Source organism: Mobula birostris, chromosome 20, assembly GCF_030028105.1.
Source record: "Mobula birostris isolate sMobBir1 chromosome 20, sMobBir1.hap1, whole genome shotgun sequence".
Lineage (NCBI taxonomy): Eukaryota > Metazoa > Chordata > Chondrichthyes > Myliobatiformes > Myliobatidae > Mobula > Mobula birostris.
In genome coordinates, this window is record NC_092389.1 from 2,916,745 (window position 1) to 2,929,995 (window position 13,251).

At 44.2% G+C, this 13,251-nt stretch overlaps 1 protein-coding gene across 2 annotated transcripts in view; it reads right to left on the reverse strand.

Moving 5' to 3' along the window:
* The window catches only part of LOC140212737 (SID1 transmembrane family member 2-like), a 67,045-nt gene that overhangs the window by 699 nt on the left and 53,095 nt on the right, over positions 1-13,251 (reverse strand). The gene's annotated exons all lie outside the window — the stretch shown is intronic.

The window sequence follows — 13,251 nt, forward strand, 5'->3', positions numbered from 1 at the left end:
TATTACTGAGTATTCCGTCTCTCACCTGTTTCTCATTATTACCTGTATTGCTGCCACCTGGATCTCATTGTGCTCCACCTATCAACTGCCTCTCTGTTTATTGTCAGTGTATTTCAGTCCTGTGATTTCACCTGTTTGTTGCCAGATTGTACCAGTGAATTTTTCTGAGTGTTTCCAGCATTTGTATCTGAACTCTGTTTGTCTGAATATCGACTCTGCCTGTTTCCCGATTCTGGTTTTTGGATTTCTCTGGATGTTTTGATCTCTGCCTGAACTTTGACGCCGACTTTGTTTGCACCTTGGGATTTGTTACTCAATTGATATCACTGTGTGCACAGTACTGAGTCTGCAATTGGATCCCTGCTCCAGCGTCCTTACAGGTCAATACACCTATCAATCGGAACATTATTGGGATCTGATAGGAAACTGAAGAACCAAGAGAAACTGCACACAAGCACAGGGAGAATGCACTAACTGGCTGATAATTAAAAAGATGGAAATTGATTATAAGAAATGTATTTTTATACCTAGAGATACAGCATGGTAACTGGTGTTTCTGGCCCAATGAGCACACACTGCTCAAATTACACCCATGTGACTAATTAACCTACTAGACCCAAGCTGCTTTAGAGAAAACCAGAGCATCCAAAGGAAACGCACGTGGTCACAGAGAATTGGAAAAGTTTGAAGTTCACAGTAAATTTATTTTCAAAGTACCTATACAGTATGTCACCATGTACAACCCTGAGATTCATTTTCTTGCAGGCATGCACAATAACTATAATAGAATCAATGGAGGACTGCACCAGTGTGCGAAAGATGACAGACTCTGCAAATGCAAAAAGAAAGAAATAATAACAATGATAATAAATCAATTAATAATGAGAACATGAGTTGAAGAGTCCTTGAAAGTGAGTCCATAGGGTGTGGGAACAGTTCAATGATGGGGTGAGTGAAGTTGTTTGAAGTTACCCCCTCTGGTTCAGGAGCCTGATGGTTGAGGGGTGGTAACTGTTCATGAACCTGGTGGTGTGGGTCCTGTGGCTCCTGTATTTTCCTCCTGACGGCAGCAGCGAGAACAGAGCATGTCCTGGATTGTGGGGTCCCTGATAATGGATGCTGCCCTCCTGCAACATTGTTTCATGTAGATATGCTCAATGGTGGGCTGGACTTTACCCATGATGGACTGGGCCGTATCCACTAGTTTTGGAAGATTTTCTGTTCAAGGGCATTGGTGTTTCCATACCAAGATGTGATGCAGCCAGTTAATATAGTCTCCACCACACATCTGTAGGAGTTTGTCAAAGCTTTAGATGTCATGACAAATCTTTGTAAACTCCTAAGGAATTAGAGGCACTCACATGTTTTCTTTCTAATTGCAATTACGTGCTGAACCTAGGACAGGTCCTCTGACATGATAACGCCGAGGAATTTAAAGTTGCTGACCCTCTCCACCTCTGATCCGCTGATCAGGACTGGCTGATGGACCTCTAGTTTCCTGTAGTCAATAAATAAGCAATCTTTGATCTCGCTGAGGTTCTTGTTGTGGCACCACTTAGCCAGATTTTCAATCTCGTTTCGATATGCTGACATCTCACCACCTTCGATTCAGCTTACGACAGTGGTGTCATCAGTAAACTTAAATATGGCATTGGAGCTGTGCGTAGCCACACAGTCATAAGTGTAAAGCGAGTAGAGTGGGGGCTAAGCACACAGCCCTGTGAACGAGATGTTTTTGCCAACTCAAACTGACTGGGGTCTGCAAGTGAGGAAACCCAGGATCCCCAATTGCACAAGGAGTTCTTCCAGCATTTTGTGGTGTGTTACTCTGAATTTCCAGCATCTGAAAAAACTCTTGTGTGTAATACTCACTTATATTCACTTACCTTTTTAATGAAGATTAGTGGTCTTATTCAAATGCACAGAGCTGAAAGCACCATCCACCGCTGGTATTAAGCTGAGGGGCCTGAAACAAAATACCTCTAATCCCTCTGAGTTCCCTCAGATACATTGGTACATTCAGTGGCAGAATGGGAGGTCAGAGGCATCCATTTCCATGGAGATAGGTACACAGTTGTCAGGCCAGATGACACTGGACTCAGAACTCACACACCACAGTGTGCAGGCTCAGAACCCTAACTGATCCAAGGTGCACATGGCTGCTGGATGCCAACTCCCAGAGGACTCACCGACTAACCATGTGCTGCTCTAGTCCATATCCTCGTTTGTTCTGTTTCCTTCTCCATCGCTACTGACTCAGTGCTGAGCACCCACAGCATAGTGCTGTTTTTGCTCCTCTAAGTCACCTCCTCTAACCTCCAGTGGATAGTAGTTCAAATTTTGTATGATGACATTCCTGTGAACATGTCGAAGTTCTTTGCTGCAACAAAAGAAGAAGAATAACCCTTAACTTGGCTGTGGAGTTATCGGGGCACCGTCATTTCAGTGTTTCCGTAGCAAGCTATTCTTGTTTTTACGAGGCCGAGTTGCTAGCTCAACGCTCAACCCGACGTGGATTTGAACTCGGGAACCTCCGCTCCGGAGTCCGGCGCTGATATTATTGCGCCACCAAGCGGGACTTTGCTGCATCGAGGATGTAAATAAAAGTAAGATGTAAGCTGCATTTGCTTTTGTAGCCCAGGCTACCCCTCAGGTTTGTATTTGATTTCTCTGTCCGTGAGGTGGCACAGTGGCAGAACGGCTAACAACACTTTAAAATGCCAGTGACTGAACGATTAGTGTTCAACTCCAGTCACTGTCTGTACAAGTTTGTACATTTTCTCGGGTGTCCTCCCACATCCCAAGGACGTACAGGTTGGGGTTAGCCAGCTGTAGTCATGCCCCTGTATGTTGGTGCTGGAGGCACGGTGCCCCCAGCACACCCTCAGCCTGTGTGGGTCATTGACCAAACTCTGTTTCAATGTTTTGATGTACATGTGACAAAGCTAGCCTTTCTTCCATTGTCAGTATGTAATAAATATTTCATTGATTAATGCAGTGGTTATACAAGATACGGCATGAGCTACAATTAAATATTTAAAATGAAGGAACAGATGGCATCTGGGCATTGTAATTAGGCATTAGTGTTACCTTGAAATCTCTCAATTCACTTGTAATGTCATACAAGTTCGAACAGAGACACTGCAGCGCTTGGTAGAGATAAAGACTGAAATACAAAATAACAGCCTGCATTGTTGAAACACGATTGTGTGAGAGTTGCTGACAGCTCCTGGGATCAGACTGTGGTCACAGTGCCAGGACAAAGCCAGACTATATCAGGATAAAGCTGACTGGCCCTGCTTTGATCTCCTTTGTGCAGGAAAATATTGCCACACTTCTACTAATAGTTTGGGCAGATGATTTAACTCTTCAGTTCATTTCTTGCATTGTCATGTAGCTATGCACAGAAACCAATCTCCTCCATCAAGCAGCTGTCTAACACAACGCTTTTAAATATGCAAAAGGCTTACAATGTTTAAAAAACTAATAGAAAAACATGAAGGTGCCTATTTAAATGTTATAGACAACAATTGTGGCGTTATTATCTTTGTTAAGGTCTTTTTGAAGAGCTTCTTGCTTTTGAAGTCTTTTAAATCCCATGATGCATCTGCTGAATTATTATTCAGATACAAATTGTGAAAAAGAATAGCAGAAGCATAATGATTCTTTCTTTTTAAATTAATAGTCAATCTGGTGTGTGTACTTTCTAAGTACTGAAGCTTAAGCTTAAACCACAATTGCAAAGCCCTGATTTCAGCTCATGTTTGGGTTTGGGCAGGTGAAGGCTGAGGGAGATTAGACACATGAGATTCTGCAGATGTCGCAAATCCAAAGCAGCACACCCAAAATGCTGGAGGAAATCAGCAGGTCAGGCAGCACCAATGGAAATGAATAAACTGTCAATGTTTCAGCCCAACACCTTTCATCGGGATTGGAAAGGAAGTGGGAAGACACCAGAACATAAAGGAGGGTGGACCATGGGAGAAAGGGAAGAAGGAGGAACACCAGGAGGAGGTGAAAGGCAGGTGAGGAGAAGAAGTAACAGGCCAAGGTGGGGAATTGAAGAAGAGGGAAGGGGAAAGGGGAAAATTACCAGAATTTTGAGAAATCAGTATTCATGCTATCAGGTTGGAGGCAACCCAGATGGATAATGAGGTGTTGCTCCTCCACCCTGAGGGTGACCTCATCTTGACACAAGAGGAGGCCATGGACTGAGATGTCGGAATGAGAATGGGGATAGGAGTTAAAATGGTTGACCAATGGGAAATTCCACTTTCAACGGTTGGAGTAAAGGTGCTCGTTTAACGCGGAGGATTAAAGAACCTGGCCCTTCCACAGCTTGGCAAGGTGAGTCCAAGATGAATCCTACACACTTCAGTTGCCTGTCCTCTCCTGTGAGAGCCAGGCTAGCAGCTAGAGTGCCTCTCTACTCAACAAGCAAACCAGTAAACCCAAGTGCTCTGCATCCTTCACAATCCAATCACCAGGCAAACTCCAAGCCTTCATCTAGCTCAGAGTTCAAAGTAAATTTATTATCAATGTACATATATGTCACCATATACAACCCTGAGCTTCATTTTCTTGCGGACATACTCAATAAATCCAATAACCATAATAGAATCAATGAAGGAACTCACCAACAGGGTGGACAACCAGGTACAAAAGACAACAAACTGCAAATACAAAAAGAAAGAAAAAAATAATAAGTAAGCAAGCAATAAATATCAAGAACATGAGATGAAGAGTCTTTGAAAGTGAGTCCATAGGTTGTGGTAGCATGTCAATGAGGAGGCAATTGAAGTTGAGTGAGGTTATCCCCTCTGACTGAAGAGCCTGATGGTTGAGAGGTAGTACCTTCTTCTTCAGCTGTCCATCGATTTCGATGTTGACTGAGGCCTGGGCAAGGTTGTATGGAAGACTGGCAGTTGCCCATGCTGCAAGTCCCCCTCTCCAAGCCACCGATGTTGTCCAAGGGAAGGGCACTAGGGCCAATACAGCTTGGCACCAGTGTTGTCGCAGAGCAATGTGTGGTTAAGTGCCTTGCTCAAGGACACAAACACTCTGCCTCAGCCAAGGCTCAAACTAGCGACCTTCAGATCACTAGACCAACGCCTTAACCACTTGGCCACTCACCAACGGTTGAGAGGTAGTAACTGTTCCTGAACCTGGTGGTGTGAGTCCTGAGGCTCCTGTATCTTCTTCCTGATGGCAGCAGTGAGAAGAGAGCACGTCCTGTGTGGTGGGGTCCCTGATGGATTCTGCTTTCCTGCAACGGCACTCCATGTAGATGTGCTCAATGACTGGGAGGGCTTTACCTGTGATGGACTAGGCCATATCTACTACTTTTAGTAGGATTTTCCGTTCAAGGGCATTGGTGTTTCCATACCAGACTGTGATGCAAAAAGACAATATACTCTTCACCACACATCTATAGAAATTTGTCAAAGATTTCAGGTGTCCTCAGGAAGTAGAGGCGCTGCCGTCCTTTCCTTGTAATCCCACTTATGTTGCTGGGCCCAGAACAGATCCTCCAAAAAATCACACCGAGGAATTTAAAGTTGCTGACCCTCTCCACCTCTGATCCCACACTGAGAACTGACTCATGGACCTCCAGTTTCCTCCTCCTGAACTCAATAATCAGCTCTTTGGTCTTGCTGACATTGAGTGAGAGGATGTTGCTATGGCACCACTCACCCAGATTTTCAATCTCCCTCCTATAAGCTGATTCGTCACTACATTTGATCCAGCCTGATTCATTACCTCCTTTGATTCAGCTGACAACAGTGGTGTCATCAGCAAACTTAAATCTGGCATTGGAGCTGTGCTTAGCCACACAATCATAAGTGTAAAGTGAGTAGAGCAGGGGACTAAGCACACAGCCTTGTGGTGAACCTGTGCTGATGGAGATTGTGGAGGAGATGTTGTTGCAAATCCAAACTAACTGGAGTCTGCAAGTGAGTAATTTGAGGATCCAATTACACAAGGAGGTATTGAGGCCAAGGTCTTGAAGCTTATTGATTAGTTTTGAGGGGATAATGGTATTGAATGCTGATCTGTAGCCAATGTGCAGGGCATTTGGCCGGGGTCTTCACGGACATTTTTAATCTGTCCCTGGCCCAGGCAGTTGTCCCCACAAGCTTCAAGATCGCCACCATCGTGCCAGTGCCGAAGCATTCCACTGCCACAGGCCTGAATGACTTCCGTCCAGTTGCACTCACCCCTATCATTGCAAAGTGCTTTGAGAGACAGGATTTCAGATGTGATAGAACCAATCTGCCCACTACCCTGGACCCCCATCAATTTGCCTTTCGCACCAACAGGTCAACAGAGGACACCATCTCCACGGCACTTCACTCTGCCCTGACCCACCTGGACAGCCCCAACTCTTATGTCAGAATGCTGTTCATTGACTTCATTTTCGCCAAACTTGGCCAGCTTGGTATCGGCTCATCCATCTGCAATTGGACCTTGGACTTTCTGACTAACAGACCCCAATCAGTTAAATTAGACAACCTCTCCTCCTCCACTCTCACCCTGAACACCGGCGTGCCTCAAGGCTGTGTGCTGAGCCCTCTTCTGTACTCCCTTTTCACCTATGACTGCGTTCCTGTACATGGTTCTAACTCCATAATCAAGTTCGCAGACGACACCACGGTGGTTGGCCTGATCAGAGGGGATGATGAGATGGCCTACAGGGACGAGATCCAGCACCTGGCCACGTGGTGTGCCAACAACAATCTGGCCCTTAATACCCAGAAGACCAAGGAGATCATTGTGGACTTCAGGCATGCTAGGAGCCACACTCATGTCCCCATCTACATCAACGGAACTGTAGTGGAGCGTGTATCAAGCTTCAAGTTCCTTGGTGTCCACATTTCCGAGGATCTCACCTGGTCCCTGAGCTCATCCATCCTGATCAAAAAGGCGCAACAGCGCCTTTATTTCCTGTGGAGCATCAAGAAAGCTCACCTCTGTCCCAGGATACTGACGGACTTTTACCGCTGTACCATTGAGAGCATACTCACCAACTGCATCTCAGTGTGGTATGGCAATTGTCCCGTATCGGACCGCAAAGCACTCCAGCGTGTGGTGAAAACTGCCCAGTGGATTATCGGCACCCGATTGCCCACCATTGAGAACATCTACCATAAACGCTGCCTGGGCAGGGTGAAAAGCATTATCAAGGATGTATCTCACCCTAACCATGGACTTTTTACTCTCCTCCCATCTGGTAGGCGCTACAGGAGCCTCCGCTCCCGCACCAGCAGGCACAGGAAGAGCTTCTTCCCTGAGGCTGTGACCCTGCTGAACCTCACATCACAGCGCTAAGCAGTATAACACCCATATTGCACTGTCTCAGTACTTTTATATTTGTGTGCTTTAGCACTTACTTTTTATTCACAGTTATTTTGTAAATAACACTATTCTTTGTATTTCTGGTTAGATTCTAACTGCATTTCATTGGCTTTGTATCTGTACTCGGCATTCATTGGCTTTGTATCTGTACTCGGCACAATGACAATAAAGTTGAATCTGATCGAAAGAGCATCCTGATGTATGCACTTTTCCTGTCCAGATATTTCAGGGTTGAGTGAAGAGCCAATGAAGTGGAATCTGAGCAGATCCAAGTCACTTCTCAGGCAGGACTTGATATGTTTCATCACCAACCGCTCAAAACACTTCATCACTGTAGATGTAAGTGCTCCTGGACGATAGTCATTGAGGGAGGTTACCATGCTATTCTTAGGCACCAGTATAATTGAAGCCTCAGTGAACACTCCAGCCAGGTGATTATCACAGGTCTTTAATACTCAGCCAGCTACCCCAACTAGGCCACATGCTTTCTGTGGGTTCACCTTCCTAATGGATGCTTGCACGTTGGTATCAGAAACTGAAATCTCAGGATCATTGGGAGCTGTGGGAGTTTGTGATGGTTCCTCCAAGTTTTGATGGTCAAGATGAGCAGAGGTCCCACTGATCCACTGTCATGTCCATAGATCACTCCATCCTCATCTAATATCCTCGCCTCCCTCCCTGCAGAAAATGAGATCGGTGCCTAGTTATCCAGTACAGATGTCTGTGATCAGCATGGCCAAAAATGGCTAATGGGCACTACTACCACCACTACTATACACTTCTTGTGTTTAGAAATCTCTCCAACATATTTCTCTCCATAAACAGGACCCTCTCCTTCAGGATCTAAGAACTCGCTTTTCTGTTCTATAAAGATTTGCTTTATTTGTCACCCGTGCATTGAAACATACAGTGAACTGTGTTGTTTGTGTCCATCACCAACACAGCCTGAGGATGTGCTGAGGGCAACCCACGAGTGTCGGCACACTTCCAGCACCAACATAGCATGCCCACAATTTATTAGCAATAACCCTAACCAATACATGTTTGGAATGTCGGAGGAAACCCATGTGGTCACGAGGTGAATGTACAAACATCTTACAGACAACGTTAGGTTTGAACTCAGAATGGTGACTGCTAGCGCTGTAAACTGACCAACTATTCATGACCATCTCTCTCAAAACATTATTATCAAGTCTCATTGTGACTCAGAGCCCTTCTCTCAGTCTCGTCTATTCCCACAATACATTTGCCTGGTTCCATAGCCTCAAGGGAGTCTCCTACCTGGGGAACCAGCCAGTTAGGTGATGACCACATAGAATTGAGATGAACTTCATAGCTGAATTCTAAAGAATACATTGAACCCTCTATTTATTGGATCACTGGGTATCACCATGGAAATCTCTCCCAGGCTAAATTATAGACCATATTTTATAGCAGTGCAACTCTCTAATAGCACCAAAGTGATCACTGATTGCCAGCACAAGTCCAATGACAGCTGAAGTTTGGATGTGATCAAAGTCAAAGTCTGTGTTGTGGTTTCTTCCCAGATTCCATATTTGAATCAAACAGAGCCCTTGGGGATTATAAAGCAACAAAAGAACTCAAGCAGCAAATGCAGAAAGTCAGGATGGGCCATGAAAAGTCCTTGGCAAATTGGATTAAAAAGAATCCTAAGGCATCCCAACATAAATCAAGAGCAAGCGGATAACTAAGGAGAGGGTAGGATCACTCGAGGATAAACATAGGAACATTTGCATGGATTCAGAGAATGTGGGTAAAGTCCTAAATGAGTACATCAGTATTTGCCAAGGAGAATGATATGAAGGGTAGGGAGATCAGTGGTGAGCATATCAACACTTGGGGATTTTGAGGTAAAAGAGGAGGTAATGTTGGGTCTCTTAAAGAGTATGAAGGTGGATATGTCCCCAGGGTCTGATGGGATGTACCCCAGGTTTTTCAGAGAGGGAAGAGATATGATTTCTGGAGCCTTGACCATTATCAACATATCCTCTCAAGCCACAGACAAAGTCCTAGAGAACTGGCGAGTAGCTAATGTTGGTCTGATATACAAGAAGGAAACTACTGTTAATCCTAGAAACTATGGATCAGGATAAGGGAAGTTACTGGAGAGAATTCTTAAAGATTGGAATTATAAGAATTTGGAAAGCCATGGCCTGATTACGGAGATTCAGCATAACTTTGAACATGACAAATTGTGTCTTATTAACTTAACCGAGTTTTTTGACGAGGTGATAAAAGTGATTGATGAAGGAAAAGCTGTCTACAGGGATTTTAGTAAGGCATTTAACAAAGCCCCTCCCTCATGGGAGGTTAATCTAGAAGATTAAGATGCATGGGACCCCTGGCAAATTGGCTGTTTAGATTCAGAACTGGCTTGCCTGTAGAAGACAAAGGGTAGTGGTCGAAGACACTTATTCTAGCTGGAAGTCTGTGATTAGTGGTGTTCTGCTGGGATCTGTGCTGTTTGTAATGTATATAAATGACCTGGATGAAAATATAGTTGGGTGGGTCCGTAAGTTTGCAAATGGTATGAAGATTGGTTGTGTTGTGGATAGTGTAGATGACAGGCAAAGAATGCAAAAGGATGTAGATCATTTGTAGATATGGGCAGAGAAATGGCAGATGGAGTTTTACCCACCTAAATATTTATCTCACTCACCAGAAATATCCACGAGGGTTTGAGTCTAGAATATTGTGTCACAATGGCCAATAGCGTGATGACAATTTTCATAAATGTACGGGGTCTTTCTTCTTTGTATGTTAAATTTAAAATGGCTTCTTTGTTATGTTATAATCGGGAATGCTTCTTTGTTATGTTAAATGCTGGGAAAGTCTCTAGCTAGACATTTGCTTGGGTTAATACAAGTAGCAGGGTGCTGTTAGCCAATGGGTGTTGATGTATCGTTTTGTTTTCAGATGATAATGCTGTATCATATGACTGTGGACGGGGTTTTTGGCGGGGAGTCAGAGGAGAGACGGGGAGGACGGCGGACGTGCGGAGAGGCTCCGGTCAATCACTTTGGGTGGTCCCGAGCCGTGAGTCGACAGGATCCGGGTGGTCGTCAGGAATTGATTGAGCTCCAACGGTTGCGCACGAAGAACTCGGACTTTGATAAGTCTGGCGCCTTTTTTTCCATTACTTCCTTTTCTGTATCGAATTTATATTAATTTCATAGACTTAGTAATATCTATGAAGTGTTCTTGGTAAAACGTACTGGGTGTGCTGGCTGATGACTGATGTTTGGGATTCATTCAGGCGGCAGTGGTGCAGCAACCGACTCTGTGGGAAGCGTTGAGGCAAGTGCTGGGTGGGATTTCCCCTAGACATATACGAGCCAATATAACTGAGCGTTACATAAAGGATCTGGACAAATGAAACATTTGCAGGCCTTCAAGGTGTGTGGTGTACCAAGACACAGGGAAAGCCTGTGCCCTGTGTTCTATGTGCAACTTACTACAAGGCTACGCACAGTTTGCCATGTCATATGGCTGCAATTGGAGTGAGGAAACAGACTGAAAAGGCAGTAGTAAAGGCCTCAAGGCATTCACCTTCTTCACCACCGACTCAACCTGGAAGTTAACCTTAAGGGTATCCGGCACGAGGACTCCCAAGTCCCGTTGCATCTCAGAACTTTGAATTCTCTCCCCATTTAAATAATAGTCTGCCTGTTTATTTCTTCTACCAAAGTGCATAACCATACACTTTCCAACATTGTATTTCATTTGCCACTTCTCTGCCCATTCTCCCAATCTATCCAAGTCTCTCTGCACTCTCTGTTTCCTCAGCACTACCGGCCCCTCCACCTATCTTTGTATCATCAGCAAACTTAGCCACAAAGCCATCTATTCCATAATCCAAATCGTTGATGGACAATGTCAAAAGAAGCGGCCCCAACACGGACCCCTGTGGAACACCACTGGTAACCGGCAGCCAACCAGAATAGGATCCCTTTATTCCCACTCTCTGTTTCTGCCAATCAGCCAACGCTCTATCCACGTATGTAACTTTCCCGTAATTCCATGGGCTCTTATCTTGTTTAGCAGCCTCATATGTGACACCTTGTCAAAGCTCTTCTGAAAATCCAAATACACAACATCCACTTCGTCTCCCTTGTCTAGCCTACTTGTAATTTCCTCAAAAAATTGTAATAGGTTTGTCAGGCAGGATTTTCCTTTAAGGAATCCATGCTGAGATCTGCCTATCTTGTCATATGCCTCCAGGTACTCTGTAACCTCATCCTTGACAATTGACTCCAACAACTTCCCAACCACCAATGTCAAGCTAACAGGTCTATAATTTCCTTTTTGCTTCCTTGCCCCCTTCTTAAATAGTGGAGTGACATTTGCAATCTTCCAGTCTTCCGGAACCATGCCAGAATCTATCGACTTCTGAAAGATCATCGCTAATGCCTCCGCAATCTCCACAGATACTTCCTTCAGAACACAAGGGTGCATTCCATCTGGTCCGGCAGATTTATCTACCCTTAGACTATTCAGCTTCCTGAGTACTTTTTCTGTCACAATTGTGACTGCACACACTTCTCTTCCCTGCCACCCTTGAGTGTCCAGTATACTGCTGGTGTCTTCCTCAGTGAAGACTGATGCAAAATACTCGTTCAGTTCCTCTGCCATCTCCTTATCTCCCATTACAATTTCTCCAGCATCATTTTCTATCGGTCCTATATCTACTCTCACCTGTCTTTTACTCTTCATATACTTGAAAAAGCTTTTAGTATCCTCTTTGATATTATTTGCTAGCTTCCTTTCATAGTTCATCTTTTCCCTCTTAGTGACCTTCTTAGTTTCCTTTTGTAAGCTTTTAAAAACTTCCCAATCCTCCGTCTTCCCACTAATCTTTGCTTCCTTGTATGCCCTCTCCTCTGCTTTAACTTTGGCTTTGACTTCTCTAGTCAGCCACGGTTGCATCCTTTTTCCATTCAAATGTGGAGTCATTATTGATAAGTGCAGTAAATGATATATCGCAATGGCATTTCACTGCAGGTTGAGGCTAGTTACTTTAATTCCAAGAGGTTCATTAGTTCATTAACAAAAGTAGCTCCACTGTGCTCTATCCAATGTAAGGTGTCATATTTTTCAAGAGAAAGTATTTAGGAAGTATTCAGAAGAATAATGGATGTGTTTGTTGATATTGAAAAAAGAGATGCATTAAACTGAAAGGAATATGCCCTAAAACGCTTTGAGAAGCTGAAATTTTCTGCATGAATGGCTTTTGTAGAAGACTAGGTGTGCATAATTAAAATGCAAGAAAATCAGTAGGTTCAAGTGAACAACACAGACAAAATGCTGGAAGAACTCAACAGGTCAGGCAGTATCTATGGAAATTAATATGGAAGGGTTCAGGTGAGTCCAGATCACAGACATCCTTACCCCAGCTACTAAATAATTAGCCTACAACATTTCTGCCCCCTATTGAACAAGCTCAATGTCTCCTTTTCCTTCTAATCAAAGCTCTTGGACCTAAAACATTAACTTTGCTTCTCTTTCCACAGATGGCTCCTCACCTGCTGGGTGTCTCCATCTCTTACTGGTTTTACATCAAGTTAATGTTTCTTTTCTCCCAGAATACTGATCTGCTTTGAAAAGTGCTACATGGATTGCTTTAGGTCAAAGAACATGCATGGAGAGGCTTCAAAGAGATTGAGCTTGAATGCAGCTGCTGGTTAGGGGTGACAGCAACATGGACATGCAGCTGAATGACCAGGCACACCAGACTTAGTTTTCTTCTGTTCAATTCACACCATCGACCTGCAACTGGAGGATGAAGGAGCTAAAGCTACCTTAGCAGCTGGACTTTAAGGCAAGTGATAGCAATGGAAAGAAGGTTTTTCTCTCTTCATTCAGTTTCCATTGTCA